Source organism: Sinocyclocheilus grahami, unplaced genomic scaffold, assembly GCF_001515645.1.
Source record: "Sinocyclocheilus grahami isolate Dianchi unplaced genomic scaffold, SAMN03320097.WGS_v1.1 scaffold272.1, whole genome shotgun sequence".
Taxonomy (NCBI): Eukaryota; Metazoa; Chordata; class Actinopteri; order Cypriniformes; family Cyprinidae; genus Sinocyclocheilus; species Sinocyclocheilus grahami.
In genome coordinates, this window is record NW_015505451.1 from 745254 (window position 1) to 752634 (window position 7381).

Consider the following 7381-nt stretch of genomic DNA (forward strand, 5'->3'; position numbering starts at 1 on the left):
AAGCAAGTTTTTCAGAGAATGTATCTTAAATACAATAGTATTTTGCCTGCACTGGCCTTTAATTCTCACTTTTTAAATATAACCAAGTTATTATCTGATAAACAAGATGTGAAAACAAGTCTGTATATCCTGTGCAGAATTGCTTCTCATGTAAATTAATTTTGTTTTAAGGATTTTTACCATTTTTTTTCAAACACCTAATTAAAAACTCATCAAGAAGTATTTTTTGCAGTATATTGAAATACTGATGTAATTTCTTCTCTTTCTAAATATTTCACTTTTTTAATATTAAATGCTGTTGACATTACTCCCTTGTTAATTTAATGTGATCTCACACTAGACCTTTGAATTAGTGATACCCCAGTGACAAGTTAATTTCTTAAGAGCTTTCACACTGATGATTAGGCCTGTCTGCCTTCTCTTCATATATTTCCTCTCCCGCTCTCTCAGACTAACGGATGCTTGAAATGCACGGCGTGGCTGTACGTTGAGGTATTCCCTGTGTGCTCAGTGGGATATTCCCTGTGTGCTCAGTGGGACGTGGCACAGGAGCACGGCTGGGGTCTGACCTGCGCCCCCCTGTCGGATATTGATGTCTGCAGATGTTCACATACAGAAAGGGCAGCCTCATCCCCTCCTGCTCCTGATAAATCATATAAGGGAGGGATTCACACTGCATTATTGATGGTCCGCAGGGAGGGATGAGAGAGGGCTTACTAGAGAAAGAGAGAGAGAGAGAGAGAGAAAAAAAATGCTGTTCAGCCTTTTCAGCTGCCCAAGGTTAGCCAGACACCAGTTAAGAGATCCTGACAGGTGTGTATGTGTGTGTGTTAGTGAGAGAAAGATTTTCCCCATGGGAGACGATGATCTGGAGTTTTTGAGAGCCAGCCTTGCTGTGATAGGCCTCTCCACAGCAACCTGTCAGGGCAGCCCCTTTCAAGCAGGTTTGAGGGATGTCATGAGGCTGTGGCATGGCGGTCTTTTGGAGGGGGAGGGAGAGAGAAAGACAGATTGAATGGAGAGCCGTATTTCCTGCGCTCGCCCCGCTGACTATAACAGGCATGGATTTTATGAGGCTGTGAAGCTCAGCCTCGTGCATTCTGCAACTTTAATTTTCATAATTTAAACATCAGTGCCCTTTAGGCACAAGAAGGAATTCTGGCTTTATTCAGAGTAGCATACTAACATACTTCTCTTACTATTTCTGCACTATTTGTGTATTATATGTAAATTGTGCAACATTTTTTGCACATAGAATACCCAGATGCATTTGCAATGTGCAGGGTATGACACAGCGCACTGCACGGAACATTGTATGCCATAATGCTCTGTGCTCAACTTGACCTCATCTTTCCAGTACCCAAATTAAATTCAACTGCAATCTCTTTTTTAAATTGTAATATTTGATTAGTCTGCCAAAAGGTAAGACATGTTACAGTAATGTGAATTAAAAACATGAACTGGATATTTTATTTTAAGGTGGATGGAAGACAATCACGTAATATTGTGAGATCACGTGACCACCATGTGGAGCTTGAAATCTGGAGTGCTTATTGTTTCACGTAAAATAAAAATTCCATTCCCAGCATTATCTATTTCATGTGAGTATCCCTGGCCCGCATGTGACAAAATAAGTTATTTAAAATGACAAAAACAATAATAATAATGATATTTATTGATTTATTTATTGCATTTTGAGAGCTGAATATGTAATTTCTGCCAACATACTATAACTTGTTGCTACTATTATAGTTTTTCTCGATTGCTAACACACTGTAACTGATTCATTTGGCACAATTTTCCAAACCATTCATACAGTTCTCGAAACAAAGACACATTTCTCAAAAAAATTTAACACTTTTCACCTGTTTTCACACGTTACAATTTGCTTAGTGTTTTCTGCAAAACTCTACTCAAGAACGACATCATTTTGCACTGGATTAACCATATTCTCATTTAGAAAACACAAACACACAATATAACTACCTCAAGAATCACAAAATGAACACAAATAGCACACATTTATCCACGTGTGAACATTAAGTAGCAAAACTGATGACACACCAGTCAGAATCTCAGGATGATATGAACAAGAGCACAGGTGATTATGTGATTTGAAAAATGAATCCTAGTAGTGGGAGACAAAGAGGAATAGGAGGAGAAAAGAAAAATGAAGGGGGCGAGGTCAAAGGTCACTTGATCCTGATGAAATACAAAGCCCTATAGTTGACCATGTTCTTGTGTATGGAATGACCATAAGGAAAGCTGGCCTGCTCATCTACAGGGTTTTTACACTACTTACACATTACAATTACATTACATAGTAGCAGTACTTCAGATGAGATAACTTTCACTATTCTTTGTACTGTAAATACTGTAGCACAAACCCTCAAACTCGGAGCTGTTGAATTGATTTGTTGCCAAGTACTTCTTACATGTACTGTATTTGTGCAGAACTGAGAGTCGACTGTCTAGGAGAGGCAGAAAAAGTATTTTGCCAGACTAAGAAACTGCTATAGTATAACAAATATGTAAGGATATTACTGTACCAATACTGTAATGCATATTAAACTTGTATAAAGTATTTATTTATTTACAGTAACTGACAGTATATTCCAATGTGTGTTTGCTGTATATTCTGTTGTTTGGTTTTTGAAAATTTCTCTTCTGCTTTTCATCTACTGTAAGATCATTTTGCAGTGTAATGAAACTAAACTTTCCTGCAGAATTTTACTGTATCTGCACCTCTCTATTTATACTACATACTGTAGACATTGACTAGCAAAAGGATTCCTGTTTCCCAAAAGGAGGTTTTTGTAACAGTGTTTTGAACTGATCTCTCTAGGCAGGAAAATAGTCAGTGTATTTGACAGCTTTGTGTACCATCTGAGGCCAAAGTTTGAGTCTTACAAAAGTGACTAAAATTTTTGATTTTGTCCTGGAAGTTTGAAGTTTGCACAAGTTGGTGATTAGTTTTGAGATTGTGTTTAGTTGTGAAAAAAGGGTGAATTGTTTCATGAATTGTGTGTTAGCAATCGAGAAAAACTGTAAGATATGGTAAACTGGTATTATCAAAGCCCCTTTAAGGCAAGTCATGTCACTCGGCGGCCATCTTTGAAACGCCTCTCAGGCATGCAAGTGCAGCTCCTATCTCTTTGAATGGGGAAACATCAAATTCTCCAAAACTGTTCTCAAAGCTCACGATTAAATTTCATATTTGAAATCACCAAAGAAATCTGACAACAACTGTGTCAAAAATGTTGTTTCTTTTCCTCAAATAGCGTTATAAAAAGCTTATTTTTCAGGCAAGATCAGCCAGTGCGCATGCGCAGTCCTAAGCACTGTTGCCAACTCTCGCAAGACAAATAAGCAACCGCTGCTTCAAAAACAAGCCCAAAACAAGCCCACATTTTTTTTGATTATTTATTATCATCAATATTATTTATTATCAATTATTTATTACCAATAAATGAGCCTGCAACATATTAAACTGTTCTTGCGATTGAGCGGCCATATTGAGCGTTGCATTTTTCCCCATTCAAAACTATACCAGTGACACGTCTTGTGTATTCTATAGTCTTTGGTATTATCCACCACTGTCATTAAAAAAGTAAAAATGAAATAATAATTCTAAAGGCTACTTTAACAGTTTAAATGCTGGAAATCACTATACAATTTTTAAAATCAAAGCAGATTTTCAAACACTGGGCATCATACACTAAATGACTGAAGATCACACTCTTCAAGACTTTCAGGTAATTCTGAATACAGCAAACACACAGAGAAACATGCATATGCCTTTTATAAATGGGCTCAAAATATCCTCTGACTGGATGGAATCAAAAAAACAAAAAATGTCGGTAACTACAGTATTTTGTTAGAAATGTTTCAAAAATGTTTTAAGGGTGATTGCTAGTATCTTTACTACAACATACCACTTTTTCCTTTGGCTAAGTGCCCATATTACTTAAACAATTCCCACTTCCAGTCATTAGGATTCAGAAGATGCCAGTAAAATTGAACCTGCCATGCAAACTCAATTCCTCTCTCTCTTCTCTTCTTTACACTGTGGTTTTGAATGAATTAGCTCCCTCTTTGATGGCGAGAAGCTTTGAAAGCTTGTCCTCTAGACACCCAGCTGCCCCCGGCTGTGGTTAATTCCTGGTGCAGTGCAGGCTGCCTCTGAACCTCCAGAGGGGGCGGGACAGGCGTCTGGGGAGCGGGTGAGCAGCCCTCGTTCTGCCAGCCGGAAACAACCCCGCTCACCCGGGTGCAAGCTCTAGAACTCGGTCTTCTAGAGTGTTCTAGAATGCTGTAGAATGCCACAGGGGATGAATTCGATTGAGATTTTGATGCATTTAATGCCAGACTAAGGGGAATAATCTCTCCCTGTGGCAAAAAATTAGATGATTTGATATTCATATTAATATTTTTTAAATTCATGCTCCAAGTATGCCCAGCTCAGCCAAAACTGGAACACATCGTTCACAGTTAACACAGCTAACATAAATGTGTTTTGAAAATGTTTAGCTAATGTTTAGTTAATTCTGAATGTTCAACACATCTAGTTTTTTTTAAATGCTTTTTTTTCTTATACGAATGTTAAGGGAACATTCCATTCAATTTTGCAAACACTATGGGAATGTTCTCTAAAAATACTGAAACAAGTAGTAACATTTAAAAACGTTACACTCTTAAAAATAAAGGTGCTTCACGATGCCATAGAAGGACCTTTTTGTCTAAATGGTTCCATTAAGAACCTTTAACATCTGAATAACCTTTCTGTTTCACAAAGGGTTCTTTGTGGCAAAAGAAGGTTCTTCAGATTACAAAAAGGTAAGAAAGAGATGGTTCTTTAAAGAACCTTTGACTGAATGGTTGTTTGTGGAACCAAAAATGGTTCTTCTATATGGAATTGCTGTGAAGAACCTTTTAAGCACCTTTATTTATAAGAGTATAGACAAACATTCAACAAAAACATTTCAGAAAATGTTTTTTATATGTATAAAGAATATATTTTGAGTACATAATGACCAGATAACTTTGAACAAATGTTCTGTTAATGTTAATTATTTAATTATTAAATAATGTTTGTTTATAACTTTGAGAGAACCTTGACAGAACGTTTCCTGTTAGCTAGGCATTCACTGTGAATCTTCTCTGATATTAGTCCTGCTCTGTACATTTACAGCATCGCATTCTCAGCATATAAAACTCTAGTACTTACTCTTAAAAGATACATCCTATATATGATGTTAATTCAGTCTTGAGGTAAGTGTACTTGAGCAAACACAAATGCAGTAATTTCTCCTCGTCTTCGAGCGGCATGGCCATCTTCTTGATAATTTAAAATTCAGGTGTGAAGGAATGTCAGCTCTCTTCTTGAATAACACCATTAAACCCTCTCTGGTAGAGCTGAGTGCCAAGGTCTAGGCTGTTAGATAGCAATTATGTCTCCAGGAGAGCAAGCGGAAGGGAATCTCACTCATTTAATTGAGTGTCAGGCTGCTATCTGCGCGTGTGCTTACTGTAATCGGACATGTTCCACGTCCCACAAATCGTGAGCAGGCCAGTTCAAGGTAAATTTCACAGATTACTCCCTGTGGCTTTTATTCCATGTTTATTAGCACTGAAGACATTTTTATGCTAGCACACTCCTAAAAGTTGACTAAATTAACCTTTAGCAGATAGAAAGAATTTGACAAAAACTACATTTATCTGATAAAAATTGCAGTAAAAACAGTGATATTGTGAAATATAATTATGATTTTTAAAAATTGTTTGCAAGTTTAATATATTTTAAAATATTACTAAATTAACCTTTAGCAGATAGAAAGAATTTGACAAAAACTACATTTATCTGATAAAATTGCAGTAAAAACAGTGATATTGTGAAATATAATTATGATTTTTAAAAATTGTTTGCAAGTTTAATATATTTTAAAATATAATCACTTTTGATGAATTTTCAGCTGTCGTTATTCCAGTCTTCAGTGTCTCATGGTCTTACAGAAATCATTCTAATATGCTGATTTGGTGCTCAAGAAACATTTCTAATGTTTAGCAGTGTGGAAAACAGTTGTATTGTAGAATATTCAAAAGAACAACTTTTCTTTTGAATAGAAACTTTTGTTACGTTATACATTTTAGGAATGGTAGTATGCGCATTTAAAATGTACAGTTTGTCTTGTCCAGGAAAATGGACCAGAAATATTGATGACTCGTTCTGCACTGCACAGTTTTTTGTCCAATCAAATGCTCTCTAGAATGAGAATGTCCCTCCCCCTAGTAAGTAGCCAACGGTAGTTCATTGCTGTGACATATAATGCCTATTGACTATGAAATGGGACAATCTATTGGTACTTCTTGTCCAAAACTCCTGGGTAATGTTTTACTATTGGTTCAGTTTTTGGTATCATGAACTATCAATGAGCAACATTTTTCAAGGTTTTTTTTTTTTTTTACATTTCAAGTTTTATAAATTAACATTACTTTCTGTATTATGAACAAACATTGATTAACAAATGAACAACAGTATAGTTATGGACTAACATAAACCTATAGATTAAAAAATGCTATTAACTAATAAATGCATTAACTAATGTTAACTGATTGATCTTTATTGTAAAGTATCCCCACTTCCTGTTTCAATAAAAATGTCAACACAGAAAAAAACAACTGCTCTTGCCAAGTGATTTCATGAGATGTTTATTTATTTATTTTTTTTACATTTTTGGGTCTATAAATGACAGGGAAAGATCAGATTTTCAATTTTATATTGTATCATATCACCCACATAGCACCTTTAAAGTGTGGTTTGAAATATGTAAAATTATTCTACTTTGACCCGTTAGACTTCAGATACGTCACTCCAAGGTGACTCTGGGCTGCTGTTCAAAGGCAGGCGTTCGTCAAGCAGAGGTGTTTGGTTGCTAAGCCTCATATCAGAGTTTTTCTCTGGAGGTTCAAAGAGTGAAGGTCAAACTCATGCTAAGCCGCCTCGTTAACTCTCCATCACAGTGTGTCATTGGTCCATGAGCGTGTGTGCGTGGGGAGGATGTTGACCTCAGGCTAATTTCCTCTTGCCTCCACTGACTTTAAAAAAAAAATTACACACAGACAGCTGCCACTTCTGAAGGATGTCTGTCCCACAGGGGTGCTTCATTAAGGCGCGTCTCAACCCACGCTCAAGCATGCAAGCAAACACAAAGCATGCCGCCACACGCAGACGTTGTTACTGTCTCTGATCACAGTGTTCCATCAGCAAATTCTGTCAGATGTGATTTCCAGAGCTGCAATTCCTCTTTCTCGCTGTCATGGTGGAGGGGGGGGGGGGGGGGGGGGGGGGGGGGGGGGATTCTTATAAAAAATTTGCCGCCTA